Source organism: Carcharhinus amblyrhynchos, chromosome 7 (assembly GCF_965287045.1).
Source record: "Carcharhinus amblyrhynchos chromosome 7, sCarAmb.v2.hapA, whole genome shotgun sequence".
NCBI lineage: Eukaryota > Metazoa > Chordata > Chondrichthyes > Carcharhiniformes > Carcharhinidae > Carcharhinus > Carcharhinus amblyrhynchos.
Window position 1 is genome coordinate 120,760,980 of NC_137330.1, and position 16,122 is coordinate 120,777,101.

The window sequence follows — 16,122 nt, forward strand, 5'->3', positions numbered from 1 at the left end:
GCAAATAAGTGCGGCGTGCAGGAATGGGACGGCCGTAATTATGGGGGATTTCAATCTGCATATTGATTGGTCGACCCATGTTGGACACGGTGGGCTCGAGGAGGAGTTCTTGGAATGCTGCCGGGATAGTTTCCTTGAACAGTGTGTGTTGGAGCCGATGAGGGAGCAAGCTATCTTGGATCTGGTGTTATGTAATGAGGCGGGTAGAATCAGGGACGTTGTGGTGAAGGATCCTCTTGGGAAGAGTGATCATTGTATGGTGGAGTTTCTGGTGCAGATGGAGGAGGAGAAAGTGGGTTCCCGGACACGCGTCCTTTGTTTGAACAGAGGGGAGTACGGTAGGATGAGAGAGGAATTGGCGAATGTAGACTGGGGGAGCGCGTTGGAAGGTAGGTCTGCTGAGGAGCAGTGGAGGATCTTTAAGGAGATCTTTCTTGGTGCTCAGCAAAAATTTATTCCGATGGTCAAAAAGGACCGTAGGAGGAGAGGTAATAAGCCGTGGATGACGAAGGAGGTGAAGGAAAGTGTTAAATTAAAAGCGGAGGCGTTTAGAGTAGCTAAGAGTAGTGGGTGAGAAGAGGATTGGGAGAGGTTTAAATGTCAACAAAGATTGACAAAGAAATTGATAAAGAAGGGTAGGAGAAACAATGAAGCTGGGCTAGCGCTTGATATAAAAAAGGATAGCAAGAGTTTTTATAAGTATATAAAAAGGAAGAGGCTGGCTAGGGTGAACGTTGGACCCTTAGAGGATGAGAAGGGGGACTTAGTGGTAGGGGATGGGGAAATGGCTGAGGTCTTGAATAATTTTTTTGTTTCGGTCTTCACGGAGGAGGACGTGAATAATTTGCCGGGTGTTAGAGATGGAAAGGTGGTAGGACTGGAGGGTCTCGATGACATTACTGTTACTAGAGAGGCGGTGCTCGACAGACTGGAGGGGCTGATTGTGGACAAGTCCCCAGGACCGGATGGAATGCATCCGAGGGTTCTGAAAGAAACGGCGGAGGTGATAGTGGATACCTTGGTGGTTATTTTCCAGACGTCACTGGATTCTGGGGAAGTGCCGGAAGATTGGAAAACGGCTAATGTTACGCCGTTGTTTAAGAAGGGTGCCAGGCAAATGGTGGGGAATTATAGGCCGGTTAGTTGAACGTCTGTTGTAGGTAAAATGTTAGAATCCGTCATCAAGGAGGAAATAGCGAGGCATCTTGAGGGGAATTGCTTGATAGAGCAGACGCAGCACGGTTTCGTTAAGGGGAAGTCATGTCTGACAAATTTACTGGAGTTCTATGAGGATGTGTCTAGGGCGGTGGATAGAGGAGAGCCGGTGGATGTGGTCTTTCTTGATTTTCAGAAGGCGTTTGACAAGGTACCTCACAAGAGGTTATTGCAGAAGGTCAGGGGACATGGAGTTGGGGGTAGGGTGTTAGCGTGGATAGAGGACTGGTTGTCAAATAGGAGGCAGACAGTGGGGGTTAATGGGTGCTATTTGGATTGGCGGTTGGTGACTAGTGGAGTGCCCCAGGGGTCGGTGCTGGGGCCTCAGCTATTTACCATTTATATAGATGATCTGGAGGAGGGAACCGAGTGTATGGTGTCGAAATTTGCCGATGACACCAAGATTGGTGGAACGGCAAATTGCGCGGAGGGTGTGGAGAGTCTGCAGAAGGATCTAGATAGGCTGGGCGAATGGGCCAGGAACTGGCAAATGGAATTTAATGTTGGCAAGTGCGAGGTGGTCCACTTTGGTAGGAATAATGGTAGGAAGGATTATTACTTACGTGGAGAAAAACTGCAGCAGGCGACGGTGCAGAGGGACCTCGGGGTCCTTGTGCATGAGTCGCAAAAACCCAGCTTGCAGGTGCAGCAGGTGGTCAGGAAGGCAAATGGGATGCTGGCCTTCATAGCGAGGGGGATTGAATATAAAAGTAGGGAGGTCTTGCTGCGGCTGTATAGGGCATTGGTGAGACCGCAGCTGGAGTACTGTGTGCAGTTTTGGGCGCCACACTTACGCAAGGATATTTTGGCCTTGGAGGGAGTGCAGAGGAGGTTTACTAGGCTGATGCCGGAGTTGAGGGGGTTGAGCTATGAGGAGAGGCTGAATAAATTAGGCTTGTACTCGTTAGAGTTTAGAAGAATGAGGGGAGATCTCATTGAGACATATAAGATGATGAATGGGATGGATAGGATAGAGGTGGAGAGGCTCTTCCCACTCAGAAAGGACAGTAGGACTAGGGGGCACAGCCTCAAGATAAAGGGGGGTAGGTTTAGAACGGAGTTGAGGAGGAATTTCTTCACTCAAAGGGTGGTGAATCTCTGGAATTCTCTGCCCGTTGAGGTGGTGGAGGCTACCTCGCTCAATATTTTTAAGGCGCGGGTTGATGGGTTTTTGATAAGAGAGGGGATTAAGGGTTATGGGGAGAGGGCGGGAATGTGGAACTGAGCCACGACAGATCAGCCATGATCTTATTGAATGGCGGGGCAGGCTCGAAGGGCCAGATGGCCTACTCCTGCTCCTATTTCTTATGTTCTTATGTTTTCCATACTAATCGTCTCAAAGTGTGTCACTTCACACCTTAGCTATTCTCCTGCATATTTTACCATCTTATTCAGGTCATCCTGAATTCAACAACTACCCTCATCAATATCTATCATACTGATTGTCAGTTTTCAATTGCAAATCTTATAATGCTACTCCTACACCTAAATCTGGGTGGTTTACAAAAAGCAAAAAAAGGGCCCAAAACTGACCCTTGAAGAACACCACTGCAAACCACTCCCAAGTCTGAAAACCATTTTCCATCAGCAAACTAATTCCATATCCAAACCAATTGCTTTCCTCAAAATTCCATCTTCTTAACAAGTTTCCAGTAGAGTAATCTTTGAATGCTTTTTGAAGCCGATATAAACAAAACGTATTGCATAGTAACTGTTGTATAGTCATTGCTGTAATGTAGAAAACCCCAGGAAACAACATTCACTCAGCAAATCCCCACAATGTGACAATATGCTGATTAAGGGGTATATATTGGCCCGGACGCCAGGGGCGGCCCACTGTTCTTTCTTCATCTTTTTTTCATTCTTTCATGGCTGGGCCAGCATTTGTTGCCCATCCTAACTGCCCCCAGAGTAACTTGCTCAGAGTAACATCTCAGAGGCCATTTATGAGTCAACCACATTCTTGTATGTAAGCCAGTCCAGTTAAGGACAGCAGATGGCCCTGAATGATACTAATGAAGCGGCACGGTGGCACAGTGATTAGCACTGCTGCTTCACAGCTCCAGGGACCTGGATTCGATTCCCAGCTTGGGTTACTGTCTGTGTGGAGTTTGCACGTTCTCCTTGGGTCTGCATGGGTTTCCTCTGGGTGCTTCAGTTTCCTCCCACAGTCCAAAGATGTGCGGGTTAGGTTGATTGGCCATGCTAAATTGCCCTTAGTGTCCTGCGATGCGTAGGTTTGAGGGATTACTGGGTAAAATATGTAGGGATATGAAGGTAGGGCCTGAGTGGGATTGTGGTTGGTGCAGTCACGATGGGCCAAATGGCCTCTTTCTGTGCCATAGGGTTTCTATGAATGAACCAGATGGGTTTGCATCATTTGATCAGCTTTACTCACCCCTTCCACAAAAGGAGAGGGGAATTGGAACTGGGGAGAACTCTCAAATCCCATTTTCAGGTTAACCTTCCTGTTCTTCCTGGAGTCTGGCCTTAATGACCACAACACAGAACAAAGAGCCTTAAATATGAATTTGAACATAATCCTACAAAACATCCAAGTTTCTCATAAACAAAATCATGTTTACTTCACTGAGCCCTGCAGCCCTCGCGGGTTCACAATTTCAAGAGAGCTTAAAAAGCGGCTATTATTTCACATGAAGCACTCCTTGCCAACTTGTAATATGACCGAACCAACAGATGTACAACATTAAAACAGCACAGGACATACCAAAAGCAGTATTCATTTGTCACACGGCTTAACTGGTCAGACTCTGTAATCCATTCCCAGCGTCCCACAACAGGCATTTTCTTTATTCAGAAAAGCTGCCGTCACAGCATAACAAATTAAATCAGATCTCAAATAAAAATCCTCTTTTTTGATGACTACAACTGTTCCAACAACAAAGAGAATCACACCATCTAAATTGGGATCTTTGTTAATGAAAAATCATTTATTTTAAATTGAGTACTTTGCGTGAATAAATGAAAGGAACAGAGACACCCCACATTAGCAAAGTGAAATTCTACAGCAAAATGCTTTTCAAAATCTGAAAATAAAACTGTTGATTCAGCACTTAAACTCACAGAATGATTTCAGAGCTATGAATACAATTCAGTCTTACATAATAGACTCACTTCACAAATCAATATGATTGTTTGGGGCAGGAGTGGGACCAAAAGTAGCTGAAATGCTAACATATCACTCTTGGAAAACTAGGCCACCTTGGGCAAGTATGTGCACTGAAATTAACAACTTCAACCAAACATGTAGATGTCAAATCTTTTTTTTTACCTCTTCCGTCGTCTCACTCTTTCCAGCACTGGATGGTGCTCCTTGATTCTCCACGCAAATTCTTTAATAAAATTGACTCGTGGCTAAAATTGCTGACATGGTATATTCTTGACTGTTGAGCTGTCAAAGGGGAACAGAGAAAGGAACGTGAGTGCATTGTTTCAATGAATATTCACTTCCCCCAATGTCTCCATTGATAAAGCCAGTAAGAAGGTGAACCAAACACAGTAAGAAGGTTAAAGATTTGATTAACTAATCTCAGTCGGGGTAACCACAGAAAGGCTAGCTTAAACACTGCTAGACATGCAAGGGAAAGCCTGCCAGACATCCATCCACTGGTGATAGGGACTGGGAGCTGAATGTACAGGGGTATCAAGTGTTTAGGAAGGATAGGCAGGAGGAAAAAGAGGGGGGCGTAGCTCTGCTGATTAAGGATAGCATCAGGGTGGTAGTAAGGGATGATATAGGAGCCAAAGAGCAGGAAGTGGAATCATTGTGGGTGGAGATTAGAAACAGCAAAGGGAGGAAGACGCTGGTGGGTGTCGTTTATAGGCCCCCAAATAACGATCTGGAGGTGGGGCGGGCTGTTAACGCGCAAATAAATGCGGCGTGCAGGCATGGAACGGCGATAATTATGGGGTATTTCAATCTACATATTGATTGGTCGACCCATGTTGGACACGGTGGGATTGAGGAAGAGTTCTTGGAATGCTGCCGGGATAGTTTCCTGGAACAGTGTGTGTTGGAGCCGACGAGGGAGCGAGCTATCTTGGATCTGGTGTTATGTAATGAGGCGGGTAGAATTAGGGACCTTGTGGTGAAGGATCCTCTTGGGAAGAGTGATCATTGTATGGTGGAGTTTCTGATGCAAATGGAGGAGGAGAAAGTGGGTTCCCGGACATGTGTCCTTTGTTTGAACAAAGGGGAGTACGGTAGGATGAGAGAGGAATTGGCAAATGTTGATTGGGGGAGCGCGTTGGAAGGTAGGTCTGCTGAGGAGCAGTGGAGGATCTTTAAGGAGATCTTTCTTGGTGCTCAGCAGAAATTTATTCTGATGGTTAAAAAGGATCGTAGGAGGAGGGATAATCAGCCGTGGATAACGAAGGTGGTAAAGGAAAGTGTTAAATTAAAAGCGGAGGCGTTTAGAGTAGCTAAGAGTAGTGGGCGAGAAGAGGATTGGGAGAGGTTCAAATGTCAACAAAGAATGACAAAGAAGCTGATAAAGAAGGGTAGGATAAACTATGAAGCTGGGCTAGCACTTAATATAAAAAAGGATAGCAAGAGTTTTTATAAGTATATAAAAAGGAAGAGGCTGGCTAGGGTGAACGTTGGACCCTTAGAGGATGAGAGGGGCGACTTAGTGGTAGGAGATGGGGAAATGGCTGAGGTCTTGAATAACTTTTTTGTTTCGGTCTTCACGGAGGAGGGCGTGAATAGTTTGCCGGGTGTTCGCGATGGAAAGATGGTAGGACTGGAGGGCCTGAATGACATTATTGTTACTAGAGAGGCGGTGCTCGACAGACTGGAGGGACTGATTGTGGACAAGTCCCCAGGACCGGATGGAATGCATCCAAGGGTTCTGAAAGAAATGGCGGAGGTTATAGTGGATGCCTTGGTGATTATTTTCCAAACGTCGCTGGATTCCGGGGAAGTGCCGGAAGATTGGAAAACGGCTAACGTTACACCGTTGTTTAAGAAGGGTGGCAGGCAAAAGGCAGGGAATTATAGGCCGGTTAGTTTAACGTCGGTTGTAGGTAAAATGTTAGAATCCGTGATCATGGAGAAAATAGCGAGGCATCTTGAGGAGAATTGTTTGATAGAGCAGACGCAGCACGGTTTCGTTAAGGGAAAGTCGTGTCTGACTAATTTATTGGAGTTCTATGAGGATGTGTCTCGGGCTGTGGATAGAGGAGAGACAGTGGATATAGTGTTTCTTGATTTTCAGAAGGCGCTTGATAAGGTGCCTCACAAGAGGTTATTACAGAAGGTAAGGGGGCATGGAGTTGGGGGTAGGGTGTTAGCGAGGATAGGGGATTGGCTGTCAAATAGGAGGCAGAGAGTGGGGGTCAATGGGTGCTATTCGGATTGGTGGTTGGTGACTAGTGGAGTGCCCCAGGGGTTGGTGCTGGGGCCTCAGCTATTTACCATTTAAATAGATGATCTGGAGGAGGGAACCGAGTGTATGGTGTCAAAATTTGCTGATGACACCAAGATTGGTGGAACGGCAAATTGCGCAGAGGGTGTGGAGAGTCTGCAGAAGGATCTAGATAGGCTGGGCGAATGGGCCAGGAACTGGCAAATGGAATTTAATGTGGGCAAATGTGAAGTTGTCCACTTTGGTAGGAATAATGGTAGGAAGGACTATTACTTACATGGCGAAAAACTGCAGCATGCGACGGTGCAGAGGGACCTCGGGGTCCTTGTGCATGAGTCGCAAAAACCCAGCTTGCAGGTGCAGCAGGTGGTCAGGAAGGCAAATGGGATGCTGGCCTTCATAGTGAGGGGGATTGAATATAAAAGTAGGGAGGTCTTGCTGCAGCTGTATAGGGCACTGGTGAGGCTGCAGCTGGAGTACTGTGTGCAGTTTTGGGCGCCGCACTTACACAAGGATATTTTGGCCTTGGAGGGAGTGCAGAGGAGGTTTACTCGGCTGATACCGGAGTTGAGGGGGTTGATCTATGAGGAGAGGCTGAATAAACTAGGCTTGTACTCGCTAGAGTTTAGAAGAATGAGGGGAGATCTCATTGAGACGTATAAGATGATGAATGGGATGGATAGGATAGAGGTGGAGAGGCTCTTCCCGCTCAGAAAGGACAGTAGGACTAGGGGGCACAGCCTCAAGATAAAGGGGGGGCGGTTTAGAACGGAGTTGAGGAGGAACTTCTTCACTCAAAGGGTGGTGAATCTCTGGAATTCTCTGCCCGTTGAAGTGGTGGAGGCTGCCTCGCTAAATATATTTAAGACGTGGATAGGTTTTTGATAGGCAAGGGGATTAAGGGTAATGGGGAGAGGGCGGGAATGTGGAACTGAGACACAACAGATCAGCCATGATCTTATTGAATGGCAGGGCAGGCTCGAGGGGCTAGATGGCCTACTCCTGCTCCTATTTCTTATGTTCTTATGTGCTGGTTAAAACTAGGCATCACTTAACAAGTTGCATTTATATAGGTACTTTAGTGTAATGAAATTTTCCAAAGTACTTCACAGGACCATCATAAAACAAAGAATGACTGAGCCACATGTTAGGTCACAGGACAAAAAGCTTGGCCAAAGCAGAAGATTTTAAGGAGTGTTTTAAAGAAGGAAAAGAGATAGAGGCAAAGAGCAACAGGGGTGGAGGGGGAGGGAATACAAGAGCCTGGGATCAAGCAGCTGAAGGCATGCTAGAACAACAATGATTGAGAATGCACAAAAAAACCAGAACTGGAGAATATGATACTTCAGTTGATTGTGGAACCTAGGGTGATGTGCAGGGTTCCAATTCCACTAAAGATGATGTTGAAATTTGACTTCACTAATAATCTGAAATTAAAAGTCTAATGACGACCATGAAATTTATCTGGTTTACTAATGCCCTTTAGGGATCGAAATCTGCCACTCTTACTTTGGGATCTTTTACTCTGAGATTTTCGTTACAAAAGTAGTTTGGAAGCTCCTCACATTTGTTATTGGAGGTGAAGATGGAGAGGCTGTATGTAGATGGCTTACAGCAGAGAAAAGAAGCCAAGCGTTACTTTGTATTCCAGGATGACAGTGGAATAGTGAACAGCTTAAAACAGGAGACCAAGACCCGATACTATTTTACACAGACCAGTAAGACTTGGCAGTCAATATTTCAACCAGTTCTCTGCCACAGCCTTTCAAATCTACATCCCTTGGACTTGTTCTATATTAAGATGAGGGCTGTACCTGCAGAATGGCCGAGGTGAGAATGATTTTTATTGGAGACTAGGATATCAAAGGTGGAGTGAAATTACAATTGAGTAAATCATTAGCTGCAGAAACATTTTAGCCAAATTGGGGGGGCGGGTGTGGCAAAGGCTAGAAAGTTGGGATGGTAGATTTTTCAAGTGATGGACACAAAAGGAAGTCAGGTGGGCCATTTGGTCAGAACAAACAAATAGGAGATGTCAAAAAAATTCTGCTATTTTGAATCTACACTTCAGCACATGCATTGGAAGGCAGCCACCAATTAGGCTGATTAACACATTTCCTATATATACACAAGACCTGTATCCTCAGCATATAGCTGTATGGCATCAAAGCCTGGATAACTTGCATCTGACAAGAAAGAAGGCTCAATAACTTCCATCTCCAGTACCTTTGCTGCATTTTCAGTGCCACACAGAAGGACAAAGTCACCAACAAAGCAGACCTCTTCAGGACATGCCAAGCATACTCACACTAATCAAGCAAAGATGGCTTCACATGCTTAGCCACATGCACTGGATGGAAGGCGGCTGTGTCCCCAAGGAAATGCCTGGGGACCAGCATAATACGCAAAGCTTTATTTCAAAGATGCAGTCAAAAGCAACACAAAACCTGACAAAATCAGTCACAAGTGGGAAACTTGCAGCTGGCGTTACGAATGGCGCGAATGGCGATACCAGCTGTTGGCAGGATTCGTCACAATGATATGTGGCTTCAGACACTCCAAGGGACAACTTCATATATGAGGTTGTGGCAGACTTTGTCTTTCCAGAGTCAGCACAAGAAATACGGCAGATAATCTCACCCAATCTCATCAATGAGCCTGCAATTGTATCATCTCTCACAAGTGGAAGGATGTCATCAGTGTTGGGGTGAGGAAGAGAGATGGGGGTGATACAAGGAAGTGAACAGAGAAGACTTATCTGTATTGTAATTTGAGGATTAGCAAGACCTTGTGCAGTAGCAGTGGGTTGGTCACGTATATGAGTTGGGGAGACAAAGACTTAGGGAAGATAACTCAGACAGGAGAGAACATACGGAGGAGGAATCAGAGGATAAGGAGTAATTTGCTGCAGAGGCTGAAGGAAGAAAGCAGAGAACATAACTAGGCGAGAACATTTGTATTGTATTTGAGAGACAGGTAGAGAATGGTGACTTTAAAAGACAGATTGACGGGTGAAGAACTGTCATAGAGTAATGAGAATAGATTGGAGGGATTGGGACTGTTTTCCTTGGAGAGAAGGCAGCTAAGAGGAGATCTGATAGAAACGTTCAAAATCACAAGAAGCTGGACGGAGAAGATAAGGAGAAACTGTTTTTACTATTCTTATACTCCAAAGCCCTTGCAATAAACACCATCATGCCATGTGGCAGAATTATCCTGACATACAAGTTCAAATTCCACCACCGCAGCTGGTATAAATTTGTTTCATATGCAAATGTGGAATTAAGTGCATCAATCATGGTGACCATGCTGTCTTAAAATCCCATCCTGGTTTGTAAATCTGTCATTTTTCCCGTCTACGTGACTTTAGGTCGTCAGCAATCTTGGTGGTTCTTTACTGCTCTCCAAAATGGCCCATCAATCCATTGTAAAGAGCCACCGAATTGCCACCTTTCCAGGGACAAAATGAAGGAAATACAAGATCCTGGAAGAACATACATAATTCAGAGGAGTCTTGACAAGTTATAAAGTTTATTTATTAGTCACAAGTAAGGCTCACATTAACACTACAATGATGCTACTGTGAAATTCCTCTTGTCGCCACATTCCAGCACCTGTCCGGGTCAACGCAGCTAACCAGCATGTCTTTCAGAATGTGGGAGGAAACTGGAGCACCCGGAGGAAACCCATGCAGACATGGGGAGAACGTCCAAACTCCACACAAACAGTGATCCAAGCTGGGAATCAAACCCAGGTTCCTGGTGCTGTGTAGCAGCAGTGCTAACCAACGTGTCACTGTTGTGGAAAAATTGAGAACTAGAGATCACTGTAAGTAACAGGTTTTCCCATTTAGGATAGAGATGAGGAGAATTTTATTCTTTGAGGGCCATTAGTCTTTGCAGTTCTCTTCCTCAAAAGGCAGAATCCACAGAATTTCTTCAGTGCAGGAGGTGACTATCTGGCTGTTGAGTCTGCACCCACTCTCTAATCCAGGCCCACACCCACTCTCTAATCCAGGCCCACACCCCCACCCTATCCCTGCAACACCACGCATTTATCATGGCAAATAACCTAACCTGCACATATTGGACTGTGGGAGGAAACTGGAGCACTCGGAGGAAACATACGCAGACATGGGGAGACTTCGCACAGTGACCCAAGGCGGTGTGGTTCAGCAGTGTTAACCACTGACTGTGCCACCCTACGTGGAAGCAGAGCCTTTAAATATCAAGGCAGAGCTAGACAGATTCTTAATTACCAAAGGGGTGAAAGGTTATCAGGGGAGGGAGGCACAGGGAGATGAAGGCAAAAATGTAGAGTTGAGCTTACAAGTAGATCAGCCATAATATTCTGGAATAGCAGAGAAGGCTTGAGGGGCTGAGTGGCCTATTCCTGTTCCTCTGTCATACTTACTGGCAGAATGCTTCGTCTGAAATATCCTTTTAATTTAAATCTCAATGCCCATTGTAAGCAACTCCCAGGAGCTTGGGATGGAGAATGATTCTCTTCATAGATTAACCTGTTCTATATTTAGTTTGGATTATTAAGACTCTACGCTCGTTACTGCCCTGCTGTGTAAGCACACTGCAGAATGATATATCGAACTGGGATTCTAGCTGCTGCTACAGGACATTAGGCATTTTTTCCTTAATCCCTTCAGCAGCCAAATGCAGACAGGCAAATAAATTGTACTAATTGTACATCACAGAATACGTTTCTGTAGAAGCAGGGTCTGAAATATTGTGTTTTTCTTTAAAAATCTTTTAAATAATATATCGCCTGTTCAAATGAAGATGGACAATTAGAGAAACAATAGTGCTAGCTGCCTTGTTAGCGTGACAGCTATGGGTCAGTTGGTGAATGTACGTATAATGGAAATCAGCTTCGGCAGGTTCTTATATTCTAGATGGTCACTGATGAAACTCTATGTGAGCTACAATCTTCAAGCAGGAGACGAGGACAGAAGGTTCAAAGGAAAATTATAGGAGAAATAAAATCTGTGACTTGGTCAGAATCTAGATTTACCTCAACAACCCTGAACTAAGTACAACAGCTGCCTTCAAGTGGCCATCTTCCTTTCTTTATGTGGATCTATATTAACAAGTTCCCCAAAATATTCTCTCTCAGTTTACCCACACAGATCCTCAGAAATTGTTCACTTCTCCCTTGCCAATTTTGCATATACCAAAGAATCTGATTGAAGATGTGTTCCAGTGGTGTAGTAGCACCACTCAGAACTACCACAAATCCTATCTCAGTGAAGACTGGGGTCAAACAAGGCAACATCACTGTACAAACTTTCCTCCATTTTTCTCATTGTCCTACAGCACTTCATCTCCAGAAAATTACCCACAGGCACAGAGATCAGGAGATGGCTATTTGGCCCCTTGAGCCTGCTCCACCATTCAATAAGATCATGGCTGATCTTTTCATGGACTCAGCTCCACTTATCCACCCGCTCACCATAACCCTCAATTCCATTACTGTTCAAAAATTTATCTATCCTTGCCTTAAAAATATTCATTGAGGTAGCCTCAACTGCTTTACTGGGCAGGGAATTCCACAGATTCACAACCCTTTGAGTGAAGAAGTTCCTCCTCAACTCAGTCCTATGTCTGTTCCCCCCTTATTCTGAGGCCATGCCCACTAGTTCTAGTTTCACCAGCCAGTGGAAACAACCTCTCTGTTTCTATCTCATCTATTCCCTTCATAATCTTATATGTTTGTATAAGATCCTTCCTCATTCTTCTAAATTCCAATGAGTACAATCCAAGTTTACTCAATCTCTCCTCTTAGGCCAACCCCCTCAACTGTGGAATCAACCAAGTGAACCTCCTCTGCACCTCCTCCAATTCCAGTACATCCTTTCTCAAGTAAGGAGACCAAAAACATACACAATATTCCAGGTGTAGCAGATATAGAAGATGAAGATTCAGCATTCTGCTCAGTCTTCATTACTGAAGAACAGGGTATCTGAGGAACAGGATCTCAAACCTGAGACTATTGCCATGATTTACCAGGTAGCAGTGATCCCCACTTTATTATATATATAATTGCATTAGAAGCAGTTCAGAGAAGGTTCACCTGACTGATTCTGGAATGAGGGGGTTATCCTATAGACAAATTTTGACAGGCTGGACCTGTACCCATTGGAGTTTAGAAGATTTGAGGTGTGATCTGATTGAAACGCAAGATTCTGAAGGAGCTTGACAGGGTGAACTCTGAAAGGGATTAGATGCTGGGATAGACTATAACTAGGGGACAGAGTTTAAAAATAAGGGGCCAGCCACTAAACAAATGAGAAGATTTCTTCTCCTCTCAGAGGGTTGGCTGCAGAACTCTCTTCCACAGAGAGTGAAGTAGTCAGGGCCATCCAATATTTTTCAGGCTGAATTAAATGGATTTTTGATTAACCAAGGAGTCAGAGGCTATAGGGATAGAGAGAAAGCGGAATAGAGGCCGCAATTAGATCAAACACAATCTCACTGATGACAGAGCAGACTCAAAGGACTGAATGGCAAACTTCTGCTCTTAATTCTATGTTCATATGCTTCAGAGGCTTGAAAAGTACTGGACAAGTACCACCAGGGGTTCCTTTGCAAGTCCATCCAAAGGCAAGAAATGTGATCCAACAACAGTGTCCTCCCCCAAAAGGGCAGGTCTAGGTGAGGTGAATAGTTGGAAGCTTTTTCCCAGGGCAGAAATGACAATTACAATGGTGCACAAATTCAAGATAAGGGGGGGAAAGTTTCAGTAAAAAAGTGTGGGGGAAGTTTTTTTTTACACAGAGGGTGGTGGGTCCTGGAATGCATTGCCAAGTGAAGTGGTTGAGGCAGATACATTAGTGACATTTAAAACTTATCGGCATAGACATGTGAACAGGTGGGAAATAGAGGGATACAAGTGGTTGATCTAGATAGGACAACGTGATCGGCGCAGGCTTGTTGGGCTGAAGGAACTGTTCCTGCGCTGTACTGTTCTTTGTATGCCCACTAGTTACTCAAAACCAGCTACAAGCAGTACTCCAGAAGCAACAGCTCTGTTTGGAACTTGGTGATGTCAGGAAACTCCTAGGAGGATGGTGTAATTGCTTTAGGGATATCCTCATAGAAATGGCATCCTGAACCATATTCTAACACCCAATAATCAAGTTGATGCCATTAATGGGTTGCTGAAGGGGCAGAATCGATCCTGGGTCTGAATATTGAAAGCGAAGTATCAGAATGACCCACCAAGTGTGCTTGGAATACCACACATCATAACAGAATTGGAAGAACGTTGGGAATAAAAGAGTACTGTCGTTGAAAACTCACAAAGGTACTCAACAAACTGGATATAACTGTGGAGTAAAGGAACATGGGCTGTTTGATTTCTGAAATCAGAGAGAAACCTAGACAGTTCAGGTGTGTGGGCAAAAAGATGACAGATGGAGCATGATGGAGGGAAATGGGAAGTTATTCACTTTGGTCACAAAGCTAAAAAAAAAGAATTTTTTTTAAAAAGGTAAGAAACTTGTAAGTGTTGATGTTCAAAGAGACTTGGCAGGTGCAGCAAGCATTTTAGGAGGGCAATTGGCATGTTGGCTTTTATTGCAGGGGGACAGGGGCAGAAAAATAAAGTCTTGCTGCAGTTATACAGGGTTCTGGTGAAATTGTATCGGCTGCTACAGCTATACAGGGTTCTGGTCAAATTGTATCATTAGTACTATGTGCAGTTTTGGTCTCCACATTTAAGAAAGGATATATTTGGAGGCACTACCACTAAATAGGTCCCTAAGATGAGAGGGCTGTCCTGTTATGTGGAAGTCAGTAAATAGGGCTGATATTCACTGAAATTTAGAAGAATGAGAAGCAATTTCATTGGAACCTACAAAATTTTGAAGAGGCTCTAAATTTGTTGGTCTGGGAATCTAAAACACGAGCAGTTTCAGGATAAGGGGTCAATCATTTAAGGTTGAGATGACAAGTTCCTTCACACAAAAGAGTTGTGAATCTTTAGAATTCTTTACCCCAGACAGTTATGAATGCTTCATCATTGAATACATTTGAGGCCGATTTTTGGTATCTCAAGGAATTAAGGAATATGGAGAGCTGGTGGGAAAATGCGTGCAACCCAAGATTAGCCATGATTGTACTGAAAAGTGGAGCAGGATGAATGATCTACTCCTGCTCCTTTTTCATATGTTTGTGGATAGCTCCGGTACTGTCACCTCTGAATAATAATTTAAAGTTTATTTCTTAATCACAAGTAGGCTTACATTAACACGGCAATGAAGTTACTGTGAAAATTCCTATAGTTGCCACACTCCACAGCTTGTTCAGGTACACTGAGGGAGAATTTAACATGACTAATGCATCTGATCAGCACATCTTTCAGACAGTGGGAGGAAACTGAAGCACCCGGAGGAAACCACGAGACAAAGGGTGAACGTGCAAACTTCACACAGATAGTGATCAAGCTGGATTCGAACCCAGATCCCTGGCATTGTGAGGCAGCAGTGCTAACCATTGTGCCACCATGCCATCCACACACGTATGTCAAGCAGGTGACAAAACCACACAGATACTCTTGCCAATTTCCCTACGGCCTAAAGATGGTTTTACCAGCCACTGGCCTTTATGAGCATTGTACATTGAGAGCGAATGACTGTAACATGACAGCAAGTATGGACATTTTACTGTGCCATGCTGTAAAAGATCATTCATTTTATAATCCAACTAGTCAGTAACTTATGAATTATACAACCTGAACCAACTGGCACACAGTTCTACAATAGAAACAGAAAATGCTGGAATAACTCGGGAAGTCTGGCAGTATCCATGCAAACTGAAACAGTTAATGTTGACTCTAATAGGATTCTTCAGAAGTTATGATGACAATTGTTATTAGATGTGAAATATTAACTCTTTTTTTTCTGTCAGCCCAGTATTTCCAATATTTTCTGTTTTATTTCACATTTCCAGTGTCCGCAGTATTTTGCTTTTAGACATTTCTACAAACCTAGATGGTGACTTGGTGATATTTTTTAATCTGCAATGACTGTATATTGGTCAAAAGGACGTGCATAAGCATAATCAAGAGTAATTCTAACTCACACTCAGCTACCATATTCACCAATTCCTCACAAAGGGGATCAGGAACCCTTTGTGGAAGATTTATTCCAGCATGTCTTTTATTTCATGTTACGATGTGGAGATGTCGACATTGGACAGGGTAAACGCGGTAAGAAGTCTCACAAATAGTAAGACTTCTTACTTTATCATGTTACCACAGACCTCAAATTGATTCTTTTTCTTGAAGAAATCAACAACGGCTAACATACTTTATGGCATGTGCTTGTTCTTTCACACAACTTGCACGAAGATCTTGATACAAGAGTTAAATAAATTTCTTTCTCAGCTGTTAAGTGCTGATCGCTCCTATTGAAAGCTATGCATGCATTTCAAAAGAGCAACATTCATTATACTTAGAGGAATAATGCTGAGCTTCCCTGTAAAAGCTGCGCAGAAAAGATGAATGC

General features: G+C 44.1%; 1 protein-coding gene across 4 annotated transcripts in view; it reads right to left on the minus strand.

Annotated features, from left to right (window-relative positions):
* The window catches only part of disp1 (dispatched homolog 1 (Drosophila)), a 415,387-nt gene that overhangs the window by 256,376 nt on the left and 142,889 nt on the right, over nucleotides 1-16,122 (minus strand). For 3 of the 4 annotated variants that reach the window (XM_080193046.1, XM_080193042.1, XM_080193044.1), the window contains one exon: nucleotides 4,508-4,627. The exons of the other annotated variant lie outside the window; for it this stretch is intronic. The gene's annotated coding sequence lies outside the window, so the exon portion shown is untranslated. The remainder of the gene's footprint in view (nucleotides 1-4,507; nucleotides 4,628-16,122) is intronic. 4 annotated transcript variants of the gene reach the window in all.